Source organism: Protopterus annectens, chromosome 1.part0 (genome assembly GCF_019279795.1).
Source record: "Protopterus annectens isolate FY-2018-M chromosome 1.part0, PAN1.0, whole genome shotgun sequence".
Lineage (NCBI taxonomy): Eukaryota > Metazoa > Chordata > Ceratodontiformes > Protopteridae > Protopterus > Protopterus annectens.
The window spans coordinates 1963877477-1963893448 of record NC_056725.1 but is presented as its reverse complement, the minus strand read 5'-3'; positions in this window follow the sequence as shown (position 1 = coordinate 1963893448).

Here is a 15972-nt window from a genome sequence, read left to right as displayed (position 1 = left end):
AGTCCAGTGACTTAAAAGTATTTTTATCCTATCAGCAGTGCACCTCTTAACTCTTAGTCCTTGGTCAGAAACAAACTCTGCACAAGATTTAGCTTCCAATCAAAATCCTTAGCTGCTGCTGCAGTGTCCTCAGTCAGGTACATACACTCTCTGTTCTTTGCATCTCTGCACTCAGAGAAGGTTAACACCATGAAGTGTATAGGTACCAATCAAATACTTTAAATATCATTTCCTTCAAATCACTGGTGCAGCCTATTGGAGTGCTTTACCAAGCCTTCAGCCAATCTTGTAAACACTGCTATTTCTTCATTGTTCACAAGAACTTCTCCATTACTAAACTGCTGTAAAAAGCAGACAGTGTTAACCTAATGAAGTGGTTTTACCACTTTTTAAACTTAATTTTAATATTTCTGTTTTAACTATTCCTGTTCATCTACGCTGTCTATTAGCAAAAGCATCCTTGTGAACAGAGGTAAAAAAAAGCCTAAATTAAGCAAAGGTTCCTCATTGCTTCAGATGAGGAACAAAAACCTTACAAAAGGGGTCTCACCCTGGTTCTCTGCATATAAATTTTTTATTTTTTTATTTTTATTTTTTAGTTCAACAGAAAACATTCAAGATATTGGCAGAAAAGGATGCACTTAGAGTAACTCCTATTTTGTCACCAAGTTTACCGTATACTCCAATAAGGGGGTACGGGCAATGTAAGGACTGTCCTCATGGTAATTGTAAGTTTATCTTTACTTAGCAGGATACAACTATATCTTTTATTATTTATTTTCACTGTTTTACTGTCACCAAGCGTCATCCTCTAGTCACAGCCAGAAGATGTACTAATAGAAACACAGCCCATTGGACACTGAAAGTCCCAGATATATCCTGTTGATGAGAAGCTACTAATTAAAGCCACCCCTCAGTATACGAGGGCAGAATCCCTTAGTGAACAGGAAGAAGGGGAGCAAGGAGGGGAGGGGAAGAGGGGATATATATGTATATATATATATATATATATATATATATATATATATATATATATATATATTATATATACTGGCTTGGGCAGTCCAAACAATACAATCTCAAAACTATGTAAGGATAAAAATAAACCAATATAAGCTAATATTGGATTGGTGCTGAAACTGCTTCCCATCTCTATGACCTCCTGAATATAAAACTCTATCCAATCAAAGGGGAGCACAGGTCCCCTCAACTCACATATCATACATAAGTTCTCACATGCTTATTACAACTTAGCTTAAAAGAATGATATCAGTTCAATTAACAGTTAAGTGTCTATTCTTTAAAATTGGTTTCAATGGGATCATAATATTAAGACCTTGTGGTCGGTGGGCTTGCAGATTCGTAATCCAACCCATTTCATAAATTTTGGTATAATATGTTGTCTCCTTTCATATATTATTTTATATATTTGCTTACATTTTTTTGACAGGTTGATGCCACTTGGCACACCAAAAAATATTTTTTCTGATTAGTTAGTATGGTACAGCATGGCTTTAACAGAAGGCCTAGCAGCAGGTATCTATAGCATAATGCATTCATGCTCTTTTTGAAAATTAGGAGGTGTGTTTTCAGCTTTACTATTTCTTTAAAGTTTTTTCAGCTCACAGTTGAGTTTTCATACAGTGAATTACATTATTCAGTAGACTTTTCCTGTGTCTCATTTTGACGCTTATCTCAGCAACCCCAAATAATTGTAGCAACAAATGGAGTCCAAAGTTGAAAATCCAATTACATTTAAAAAGGTATGAATTATTCCTTAATTAAAAAAATACAACCCAAAACAACATGCATTCCCATATGAAGGCTTAAATATTATTTAAAGTAAAGCATCTAAAACTTGCTTAAAAACTAGCATTACACTATTAGAGGCAAGAAACATTTTTTTACTCTTTTACAGGTTAATTATTCTAACCATGTGGTTAATGAGGTAGAGACACAGCAATTAAAATTTGTAATCTAATGATCTAAATATTTGTAGTTGCCTTTTGATGTCTTATTTTATTATTTTGGGGGGAAAGCATATATATTTGTCATTAACTATTGCAGGCAAAAAAGGATACTGAGGAAAAATTGATGCACCATCACCTAGAAGACACTATACAAATATTTTTTAATAGAAAGAATTTTGGAGATAATCAGACAAAATACTGAAGTTTGCATGTTTGGACAAAATTGCAACACTTCCCATATCCTGCAGTAACTACTATAATAAAATACAACAGTACTCTAAACTGGAGAAGGTAAATGAATGCATAAGTAGACAGACAAATAGACCTCCTGAACTGTAGCAAATGAAGGAGTAGCACATTTTTTATTAAAATCATTATTTTCATTAGAATTTGAACATCTCAGATCAGTGATTTCTACTTCATCTGCAGTGATTTCAGTGAACTGGTCTGATATCTTTAGCAGGCATCATCATATCCCAAAGTAATATCCTCTTCTGTGTTATCCACATAAACAAGTCTCCTCACCTTTAGGTTCCCTAGCTATACAGTTCCCTTTTTATAGTGTAGATTCAGGGCTGTCAGCATGAAGAAGATGTAAATGAGGTATAAACATAGTGCAGGCACTCCTTCAGTGTTTGGTGCTAATGGATTGCAACTGTGAATGATTACTGGTAGAGAGAAGGAAAACACAACAGCAATTCAGACTGCTGTATGTCCAGTGGGTGTGTCAGCCAGGTTAGACTTACAAAGTGTAGAAGTAATTTTAAAGTTTTAAATGTAAGTAAGCTGCACACATTTCATAGTTTCTGTTCAGTAACATCCAACCTCCCTTTCATTTGTTGACAACTGTATATTATTGCCATTTAATATCCTCATATATTTTCAGGACAATGCTACAGAATGCCTTACAGATTGCATGTCTCAGGTTACTGGTGAGATAAGAGAAGAATGAGTAATGGAGAGAGATAAGACAGAGCTGCATTTCTACAGGTAATAGTCATAAATAGTTGTGTGATCACCCAGGGCACTACACCTGAAAGTAATGCATATACAAATGACTGTCGTATTTTTCTTAGTACTGTGAATGATGTTGCAGTTGGTGATATGCTGTATGATTTCAGTTCCCTGCTGCAAAGCATTTTGTGTGTCAAAGGGGAATAAGACACCCTTACTGTGTTCTGATGGTTGCGAGTCCACAGATAGGATTTATTAGTACAAAATAAACAAACTATTTGTGTATTTTGTACTAATAAATCCTATCTGTGGACTTGCAACATTGTGCTACTACTTGTTACTTGGTTATACTTCAGCACTTCAACACCATTTGGTTGGATTGTGTTCTGATGGTTCATTGGAGTGAGAGTTCGAATACAGACCTGTGTAGTGTTTATTTCATAGATTGATTTCCTCATTTCAGCTAATGTTCCTTTTTTTTTTTATGCCAGTGTTTGCACAGTGAGTGATTTAGTGCAAACAAGGTAAATGGAGAAACACAATGACTCCCAGGTTTAGCTGTGCTTATCTTGTTTATGCAACACCTAGCAGTGTACAAACCTGGACTACAAGGCCACACAGGAAGCAGACAGAACGTCTGCAGGTATGGCATAGACAGTGTAAAGGTCAAAAAGGATACACTGTTACAATTTTTGATTTTTATCATGCAAAGCCACTAAGCAACATTTTGCAGCAGTTAGTGAGGTTCCCCAACACCTGCAGACAGGACACAGATAGCTAATAAATTAAAACATATACATTTTATTAATTCTGTTGGGCACTGCATCCATACATACTTCTCCATTTTGCACGTGTCTTCTAGACACACTTGATTTTGTCCAATTGGCCATACAACATTACTGTGTTGTCGTCACCCCTCTTTGTGGAGGTGATTGTCTAAATTCAGCTAATATTCTGTAAATATTTTTCAGTTTACACTGTTAAAGAAATAGATAGCTATGGTTCTTTTTTACCACCCTCCTGCACATACCTGTATTTCTTTCCTTTGTTCTTCCACCTGCTTGCTCCCAGTTTCACAACTTTCTATCTACCCCATTTTAACACCTATAATCTGGTCAAAAACTAAAATCACACAAAACACACAAGTACCAAGAAAATCTTTTTGGCCTCTATGTTTGTGTGGAGTTTAGCATTGTGCACTAATGACAAGCAATAATGAATGGCCCTTCAGTGGTGCAGTTTACCACAGTTCAATGCTGCTTAAACATGCTGTGTTAAGGTAAAACACAGTATCAAACAGTGAATATAGTATAAATAATAATTTTATTTCATTATCACTATTTATTTAAAAGTATTACATACACCTGGATTCAAACCCAGCATCACCCGGGCTCAAAAAGAAATGTTACAATTCATTTACACCTGCTGCCACAGAGTCAGCTAAGCAGCAGGTGTTTCATATACTAAATACTAACTCTCATAATTTTAGCAATGGGCCTCACATCTGTGCACTGCTTAACTACACACAAACAGGGAAAGCAGCAGAAATGTGGATCCCACAGGTACAAACACTTTGTCAACCTTCACACAAACCCGCTGCTCACCATTGCACTATGGAAACTAAATAATAGCATGCATTAGTTTTTTTAATGCCTATTTAGTCTTCTTGTCATAAAACTACATGTGGAAACATAAAAAATGAAGACCCTATCTAAGAATATGTCACATACTGTATGTACAATGTAGCCATGTGTTACCACCCCCCATGTACTGCAACTCTGGTATCTTAGTACTTGTTGACAAATATATCAACTATACCACATAAATTGATAACAAATGTTGTGTGATATACTATGCACATCTTTATAATGACAATTCACATTCAGATTTGCAAATGCTTGTAGAAATGTGGACACCTGTTTGCATTTGTAAAGCTGTCTCAAACTATATTTGCACATTATAACACAATCATCACATACTATTCATTGCATACTCATCAGTCTGGTATATGCAAAACTTGAAATGTCTTGGCACTTGCACAACCCTACACATCAATTTCATGCAGGCCTCCCAACATCTTCTATCCATCATCCAGTGCTGATGTCATCCACTATATGTTGGCCTGCAGCCTTGTAAAAGTCATACTTGTGCTGCAGCTCTTGTGTAATGTCTTGAGTTCTCTAGTCAGTGTACTTAGATTGGTAGGGGTTCTGTTCTCTCTGCAGCCAATTGGGAGATGTGTGTGTGTGTGTGTGTGTGTGTGTGTGTGTGTGTGTGTGTGTGTGTGTGTGTGTGTGTGTGTGTGTGTGTGTGTGTGTGTGTGTGTGTGCATGTGCATGTGTTTGTATACTTGCTTAACATTAGAGAGAACATTTTACATCAGCATGTGGGATACTGCTATTACCATTTTCTCCTCACCAGAGACTGTTGATGTCATCACCTATAAACTATTGTCTGACTCTCTCCAAGTCAGACTTGTGCTGTGGCTCTAGTCAGTGTACTTAAATAGGTATGGGTTCTGTTCCCACTGTAGTCAACTGGTGTGTGTGTGTGTGTGTGTGTGTGTGTGTGTGTGTGTGTGTGTGTGTGTGTGTGTGTGTGTGTGTGTGTGTGTGTGTGTGTGTGTGTGCGTGTGTGTGTGTGTGTGTGTGCGTGTGTGTGTGTGTGTGTGTGTGTGTGTGTGTGTGCATGTGCACTTGCTTGACATTAAAGAGAGCATATTACAGAAGCACGTGGGACATGGCTATTACCATTTTCTCCTCACCAGACTCTGATAGTGTCATCAGCTATAGCTGATTTATGGATGTGCAGTATTCAAATCAGAGCAGGGTTAGTGATTGTCCTGTTGCCTTGGCACAAGTCACTTCATCCTATATGAGACAGATTACAGTGACATGGCTTTCAGTCTATCCATAGACATCATGGCATGGTTTGTTGACCTTGTATTTTCTTGGTAAGAAATCCCTATGGTCTCTTCAGCTGCTGCAGGTGTCTGGCGAAGTATATGCTAAAGGCAGCATTATACTCTATTAGTGTTCTGATGAAGTTGAGTACAGTCCTGTTATATCATCCTCAGATCTGAATATGATAGCCTGACTTATGAGGTACACAGTGTAGCCTTTCCATACCACTGTGGACACTTAGTGGTCAAAGTTCAGATTGCTACCTACATGTGTTCCCAGGTCTTGCACCACTGGGTGTCAGCACAAGGGGAGTGTTGTCAATGCTGTAATTAGCATGGAATTCCACTTTGCAGAAGGCCAAAATAATGACACATTCTTGCATTTATGTGTAGCTGTGTGGCTTTGGCACCAATCATTTGTCTGTGTTAGCCCATCCTGTACTATGTTATCATTATTTGTGGACTCAATGATTGTGCCCAATGTGCAAGAATCAGCAACTTTTTAAGCCAAAGACAATATACTTTAGCCTGGACTGTCAATAAATAGATTCCTAACAGGAATGGGCCAACCACAGATCCTTAGAGTATGCCAGTAGTGACAGCTCTACTGGTAGAGATTGACTCACCAACTTTCACAGTATGTGTTCTGTCAATGAGCCAATTGGTTTACCATCTAGTGGTAAGGGTTAATCACCAGCTGGGAGTGTTTCTCAATGATACCTGAGTGGGGGATTGTGTCAGTTCCTAGACCAGATCAAGACAGGCAGTATGCATTGTTTTACTTTCATCCAGGGCTATAACACACAATCAATGGGCTGTGACAACATCACAGATTGCCTATAGTGTGACCTACCTGACACGGTTGGACACACACTTCAACACATCCTCCACATGGACTATGTTCCCATAGAAGGGTGTACATCAACATGCATCCATCTGAGTTTGGGGGGGCAGCACATGATGCATGCATGTATAGACATATCCTGACTCTCCTCCTCTGTGAGGTAGACCAACATGTCATAAAGGTCCTTTTCTAAATGGATACTAGTAACATCCCAGCTGTGTGCAATAGACTTGCCTGACTTGGTAATGCTACAGCTATGTCTGTTACATCTGTTAGATAGCCACCAAGAGATCGAGGGCATGCATAATGACAACACTATCATACTGTGGAACTTGACCAGGCCAAGGCATTTGGCACAGATCCACATGCAGGTATTCACACATCACTGTCAGATGTGGCCGTAAACACCTAAAATCACCAAGTGGGGAGATCAGTGAATTACATATATGGCATCTAAAATATGTTGAAATGTGGGAAGTGACATATCTCAGGTCCAGTGATCAAGTCCATGCATTATGTTTGTCTGCTAGCCCCTTTCCTGTCCATTAAGTCACAGATGTCACAAATTACATACACATCCTGTGTCCAAACATCTGAAGGACTACAGATTGTGGGCAATCATCAACTCCAACTTTGATATTAGTATAGTGCAGACAGTATCAACACACACCAAAGATTGTTGCCACAGCTATGACAACACACGAGATGAAACAAAAATGGTGGGAGGGTGTTTACATTATGAAAACAAACTCACACCCCAAGGATAATGTAGATATCCAGACCAAGTGGTATGTGATCTGTGTCCTTGGGTAGATGGTACTTGAAACATCCACCAGCATGTGGCCACAGTGGTGACTACTCACTTGTATGTAACACAGCTACTGCGTATGTGAAGAACATCCACATCAGAGGCCAAAATACCTCCATAGTTCACAGCCTTCATCACACCAGTAACTGAGTACAATGCACCCTTCTTCATGTACCTCCCTACACATCTTCCAGTGATGTGTAACTGAAGTGTACCACCTTTGCCACAGTGAGCTGTCACTCATCTTATTGGCCACACCTAGGTATTCTTTTTGTTGCATAAACATTACTGTCTGATGGTGTGGAACTCCCATCAAGGTGTTATACCAGATGCATGTGTGATACTTGTTCTGGTGATGTACACAGTACATACATAGCTGTTTGACAACATTGATGGCATGGGTCACATTCATGACAGTCTGGATTGTGTCATATATATATCTGCCTTGCACACCAGTCAACTAGCCTGTAGTGATCTTAATGACACATACAGGCATAGCAGTGTCCCTCCCAACACCTTCAGCAGATGTTAACATGTCAGGACGGTGAGCTTGATTACCCTTATAGATTGCTGACATGTTATAATAGTTGTACAAGTGTGTTTGTCCAGAACCATCTATGATCACTCAGAATCACATATGTTGTATCAGAGACATGGGATTACTGGTGGTGCTATTCTGATACTGTCTATGATTGTGTGTGCTTCTTTTACTGGTATCCATGAGCCTGCAACTGTGTCCCATTTGTAGGAAACCTCTGTTGACATTACACTCATATTCTGGCAAAGCAGTTTGCACAGCTTCACAATATGCACCCAACCTCAATTGTATAAAACATCCCTGATAGATGTCCTCTGCATTGTTCATGTCAGGATGCTTATCTCACAAAGGCATCTTCTCCATTGTTATATTATCTTGTGTGACTGTCGCATAATACACATTTTCACTGTGCAGTCTGTACTGTACCATAGTGATATGTGATAAGTGTTCCTGCTAAAGCTGTCTTCCACTAACATACCCTCATCTGCTGTATATCAGGATGTTTTAGCTGTCCTTGTGTTCATTCCTACAATTCATCTGTGTGTCCCTGTTCAATGCACACACTTCCCTTGACTTTTTTATTTTAAATGGCAGTCCATATACCCTTACAGATCATCTATAGAACTTTTGTACACAATGCCTGAAATGGGATTTCACAATACTCTGCACTGTATACACTGTCCTGTACTGTGTTTGGAATATATACATTACTATATGTTAAACCCTGGTAATCACTGTAGCATTCCACATAATCCCCCTAACCCAGTTTGTTCTATTGTAAACATGTTCACTATCTGTTTTGCTTTATACTGCCATGAAACCACACTTGGTTGCATTTAAATGTGGTGCATGGTATAAATATGTAATTGTCACTGATTATCACCGTTCAAACATAGAAACTCTGTAAAGGCTTCTCGTAAAGCCTACACAGAGTTTGTTGAATCCCACGGATGATGTTTCCCAATACAGAGTTTATTAATAATCTAAACAATTTTAGACAAATGCTCTGTCTCATTATTTGATATGGATAAGCATTTTCAGTAATTATTTAGTTAAGCAAGTTCAATGTACTTACAGTTTTTCTGCAGATTACATCACAGATGGTGCTGAGCAATAAAACAATTATGATTAAGTTAATGCATTTAAAATAATTGCACAATTAGCTAGCTTTATTAATTTTAATACTACTTTCTTTCCATTTTACCTCTAGTAGGATGCCTAATCAGTGTATGCAGATCCACAAGAAACAATTATTAAAACTAAAATTGTCCATTTTTTAAATTAGATGAAATGTAATATTTTAATCATGCACTGATGTTTTTTCTTGATCTTATGATCAGTACTGGATTATGTCAGGACATTGTGGCAATGGTTTACCATGGTGCTGTTTACATCAATTTACTGTTATGCAGAATAGTCAGCTGCCAGGGGATGTATATGAAATATGTTAAGGTCTTAACAGAAAATGTAATAAACTGAATGGAATCATCGATTTTATTTCATGATTGGATTTCTGACACAAAGGAAGAATTTAATAATCACATAAAGGGCAGTGCCGGAAATTTAAATGCCATATCTATTTACTTTAATGTATTTGTTGAGCCATCACTTTTAGATTATAAAACAGCTAAAGTGAAACATGTATAGACTAGAAATATTAAAGACTTAATAAAGAAACAGAGCTTCATTTCTTTGCAAACCTGCCTTAAGCAACCTGATGTTTAATTGTTAATAGAAAAGGAATGTAGAACAATATCTTCTGTTGCTTTAAATACCTCATTGAACTCTACTTTGAACCTCCTTAATTTTAATAAGTAAAATTACTTTACAGGTAAGAAAGGTATCTATCATCTCAAATACAATTGTTTGCCCCAAAAGTTGTCAGCCTACAATTGTTTGCCCCAAAATATGTCAGCCTAAAGTTATCTGGGCTGTCACCTTTTTTTTATTTCACTATGTAATGAAGCGCATGTATCAACAACCCTCTCTGTAATCTATGTATATTAGCACATGTGTTCTTGAAAACCTTACCGCCCACCTGGAAATGTTTAGTAATGTTCTTATCATGAAACTCGACAGCTTCATCTTTTTAACAACTTAGTATTTGCTCATCCAGGCAGGAGAACTGAAGCTGCATCAGATAAATGCAATGCATTCCTGTTACCATGCTTCATAAGAAAATTTATTTTCATGTGTAAAGTTTATATGTGTGTGTACATGTATTAAATGCATTATTCAATACCGAGAAACAACATTACTTTTATGATCTGCCATAAACAGTATATTTGTGTTTTTATTTTTCTATAAGAAAGAGATGTGGACATTAGTTCAAAGAGTTCGAACAGGACATAGAACTGGAGGATAAAAACTAACAAATATGCAATAAACAACACTTTTTTTTCTGGCAGTTTGGCACTATGTGTAAAGTCGGTGTTTCTTTTTTATATTATAATGAAACTCAGATGGGCTTTCTCTGCCATTTAGAATGAGTTGTTTCCTTTAGCATGTATGCAAGTCTTGTTTGAATACACTGACATGTCTTATAACTGAAACAGGCATGAATGCTTAGCAACCCTCACTTAATGGACAGCAAATAAATTAAACCAATCAATACATGAACAATATTGATATACAGTGATTCCCCAAGTGATTACTGATTGAAAGAGATACTGATGAAATAAACAAGCCAAATGCCACAATTGCCTAAATTACCTATTTGGAGTTCAATAATCCTGCCTGATACGAAGGCATCTTTCAGGGTATACAATTCAGAAATATGTTATTTTAGTTACTATAGAGGAAAGATTGAGGGGCTTTTACCATACATGGTAAGTTTTAAAATTTGGCTTATTTCATACACATGTCAATGATTAAATAATTTTGGTGGAATTCTACTGACAGTAATTTTCATAAAGAAAAGATTTTCTTGGTCATTCATTATTCTTAACAATATTGTGCTTAATAACAGTATCAAGTAACATTTCACTGAACATGCTGGTGCTTGTATAATATTCTAAAGTCATGCGCATCTCAGTTCTGGTCAGGATCCTTGCAGCTATTGCATTGAAAGGTGATGCTGAACACACAAATGCCTCATTGTAAAGTGACATGTAATATGTCATCCTGGACAACCAACAGCATTCTTAAAAATATGAGTCTTTTAATCCATCTGACAGATTAAAGCTATGTTAAATTATGACTAAAGGGGTTTCACAAACAGTGGTGCACATTGCTTGCTGGGAGATGGTGACAAAACTGCAGTGTAAAGTGTTATATAGACATGATTTAGACACAATACTGAGCACCAGAAACAGAATGAACTCTCCTCTGGAAAACAATACATTCACTGCACATAACAGTGAGGGATCCACACATCATGATACTTCTGGTGTAATAAATACTCATGAAAGTAACAATGAACAAGTGACGGATTTAGAGACTACCATAAAAATGTTCTGTGCTATACAGAGCTCTCTCCCTTACATAGTTACTGAAGACCCTTGCAGTATAGTAATGGATAAGTCAAGCAAAGTGCATACATGGACAAACAGAAATGTGCAGAACTGCAGTTGCTGATGTTCACGTAATATTCACATGTGAAGGAATATCTGTAAGATTGTTGTAAAGGCATACAGTTATCCAGCCATTCATAATTATGAGTCTTGAAATGCAGAAGTAGTTCTGAAGTGTGTCTGATAAGTAATAAACATAACAGCAAATATAAGAATATGATATAGTCCAGTTGTACCACAGCATATTCAAACCTGTACTGCATGTTAAAGAATGACCAATCTCACATGGTCCACAGTCTACATGATATATAATCTATATTAGCTGAATGTTATAATGTGAAAGACTGCAATCTGTAGGTACATGTGCAAAGCAAACTAGTGGATGGTGATATACTGTTTAAATGAGAGAAGAACTGGTACTAAGGAATATAGTTAGAAAATGAGAGAAGTACTGCTACACAGGGATGTAGTCAGAAAATGGAAGGAGTACTGGTACACTGGGATGTAGTCAGAAAATGGGAGGAGTACTGTACTCGGGGATGTTGTCAGGAAATGAGAGGGTTACTACTACTAAGGAATGAAATCACAAAGGGTAAAGTACTGATACTCAAGGGTATAGTTAGAAAATAGGTGAGGCACTGACACTCAAGGATGTAGTCCAAAAGTGGAAGGAGTACTGGTACTCAGGGATGTAGTCAGAAAATGGAAGGAGTACTGTATTCCACAATATAGTCAGAAAATTAGAGCAGTACTGGTATTCAGGGTGGTATTCAGAAAATGGAAGGAATATGGTACTCTGGGATGTAGTCAGAAAATTATGCAGCCAGGAATTTACTGCTTTGTACTCTAACCTCATGTGGTTTCCCCACCACCATTCTGCAATTTAAAATGTACTCAGTCCTGTATATTGTCCCTATACTTTTTGGAAAATGAGGCATTATTTCAACTGTTGATACTTACAACCACAATGTGACTATTTTTAATGGTGCATTAATATCAAGCAATCATGTTTTCTGCATCTCTTTACTGTTAACATATTTTTGAGTGTTTGAAATATCATGTGCTCCTTGAATGTTAGCATCTCCAAGAGACATTTAGAGAAAATGATACTCAACTGAGTATAATTAGTAAGCCTGGCTGCAATAACCTTGTGTGATGTACACAGTATGTCACTCTTAAAATATAGCACTACTCTCAAAAGTTGATTGTGCTACCTATAAGCCTATGAGCATGCAGTATCGCAGCTGTATGAACAATAAAAAATCGCAGTCATCATATATCATATGATCCTAAGAAGTTAGTAGGTTATTGGATCTGAGACCCTTACAAGCCTAGCCAAGAATTTAGCCCATGTTCCAACAAGTCATCACCCTATGCTACTGTCCAGCAGGGACAGAGCTGGAATCCAAGGGGTGTATTTTCTGTTTCCCATCCAGTTATCCAGGTTGCGCTTAAAAGGGTTAATGAGGTACTCTGCTTGATGTGGAGTGGGAGTCTATTCCACAAAAGGGGAGTATCAGTGACACAAATCTGTCCTGCCAACAAGTCTTATTGATGTCACAGACCAGGCTGAGGTTGCACGTGCAGGTTACTTGAGTGGAGCTGCAGCAGTCCTATCAAGTCGGGGTCTGAGATTGCTTAGTATGTCTGACAGAGGTCACCTCTTGAGGAGTCTGTAGGAGACTGAATACAGGGACAGGGCCTTTAGCCTATCTGTGTAGGGTAGATGTTTGAGGCCCTGGATTTTCCTGGTGAGGAACCTCTATGGTATCTCCATCTGGTGCATGTGGTTTATTAGGCACATGCCAAAAGGAGCATTGTACTAAATAATGGGTCTTATAAGGGAAGAACACAGGGATGTTATGACCACCTTGTCCCTGTAATTTAACTGCAGCCATTGCTTATAAGACATAGAATGCATGTTTTACATGCATTTAGAGAGTAAGTAAGTACATCACATCAATCCACATCATGTTAAATAAATAACACAATTAATGTGGCACAAAATCTCATTTGTACATCATTGCAACTGCCATAATTAATGACAAAAACTTATGAGGGACAGTATAATAAGCATATAGAGGCCTAAGCTCATGCAAACTTATAGAATAACGTTGTATTTTCTACTCAATTTCGAAGAGTATATGGTGGGAAAACTGGTAAACCAACACATACACCACAGTGAGACCAAACTACATTTCAAGCATTCATCTACCAGGAGCACAGTTTATTAACCATAATGGTACCAAATTGTACAACCAACACAAACACCTTTTGCGAATATTATGAACTGAATGTGTGAGGTCACGCACCACTGCATTATAGGTACACATCTACTGGTAACATTGTGCATATACTGTGTGAGCACTAGTTCATTCACTGTAATAGGACTAGACAACATCACCAATGGGAAATGTTGTAAGGCACATATAAAAGTACTCACTAATTCACCTAGCACTCAAAAGATAAATAGATAGATAGATAGATAGATAGATAGATAGATAGATAGATAGATAGATAGATAGATAGATATCCTTATGTACCTTTGCACTGCCTAATGGGCCTCTAAATGAATTAAAGAGATTAAGAGTTGATGGTAATACACAGATTACTTACAAGCAAAATTGGCAACCATTACAATTATTTTATACTTCCACTAGACAAGGCAGTAATCAAAAGAAGGAAGTTAGAAATAGATGTAGTTCTTACGTTATAGCAAACTTTTGGTTTAATTTCTCTAAGTCTTTTGGGTTTCTAGTATGATTACAAGAATGGACCCCATTCCTAAGTCAAAGTATGATTAAAGTTTGGGAAATTAGTATTGTTTCAATGTTTGCCAAAAGTGCTCTTTGCAACACCTGCAATTTGCCCAGGACTGATTCTTTCTACAATCCATATGGGGATACAAGTATTAGTAGCATATCTAAAAAGGACTATAAATTCTTTTTTATTGGACCTATTGATCCTACTACAATTGGAACTGTCTGGGTATCCTTCTACTTGCCCTGGTTTCTGCCTGCAAATACTGGTATTTTATGACTTTGTGTCTCTCTGCCTGAGAGAGACTATAATCAATGGGTGTAGCAATTCCAATGCTATTTTTGTCCTCTTTTAATGAACTATTATATCTGGTTATCTCACATCTATTTTTTTTGAACTGTCGGTAATGAGTGATCCCATGTGAAATAAACTTCATCATTGTCTATAATGCTTTGTGGATCATGTTTCCAATGTTTCTCTGGTACTTCAATACTGTAATATTTTCACAGTCACCAGAACAATAGTCCTGCCACATTATTATACCTTTCAGTATACAGGACGTCTGCCATTAGTGTATCACACCCAGCAACAAGATATACGGCTGTTTGCAGTTTTGTTTTACAGGACCTGCATTTGTTTCTCCCACATGTTCAGTGGACTTTGTAAAGCAACATGTATGCAATCCACTACCCCAGGCCACCAATATTAACCTTCCACCTTTTGGTTTAAATTTAACTCTTTAAACATTCCTGTGTCAAATCCTGATCAACATGAGGTTCTTCCAGGAGTTTTCTGTACTTGCAAATATAGTTATGCCTTTTCCACATTTCTGGTCTCCTCATCTGAGTCTTCTCCTTATAGTCTTTTTTTTTCTGGCACATTCAGTTGCTGCCTGATTTTTGTCTACTTCTGGTTTAATATCCATTTTTCCTTGACACCAGTATGCTTCTGCTACACTAAGAAGGAAAACCATCTTAGATAGTTCTCATGTTTTAAAACTTTGCTATGTTTGGCTCTGGTGAGCTCAGCAGATATATATATATATATATGTATATATATATATATATATATATATATATATATATATATATATATATATATAAGTACAGTTCTATGATTGCAGATGCATGCATGCAATCAACCTACGCCTCCTTCAGAATGAAAAGTCTAATCTTGGTATACACTAATTTTTGTATATCATTTAATAAATGTGATGATTTTTTCTTGATTTCCTGTCCAACTGTTTCAATACCTTTTGGGGCCAGCCAATCAACCCAAAACTGCAAGTTAAAACAGGAAGAGTAAACTGGTTTATAGCTTGGACTTTGTTCCTAAATGTCAGGGCTCAATATTAATTTTAGTCTTCAAACATGTTCCTTTCAATATCACTTTGCAAGGGAACATAAACTTTTAACTAGTGAAAAGTTAATTCATTCATTTCAAAGTGGTTATGTAAATGCAGGGGTGGCTCGTGGCATCGGCCTGCCGGACTGCAGCCCCCTCAGCTAAAAAGAAGAATAAAATATAAAAAAAAATACCTTTTTTTATGTGTAGCAGTCGTTTTTTTTTTGTTTAATGCAAAACTCCGAGTCTGCGACTCGGAAGTACGTGCATGCGCACTTTAACCGCCTCGGGCTGCGGCGGTTTTAAACAGATTTTTTTTTTGTTTTGATTGCAGCCTGGT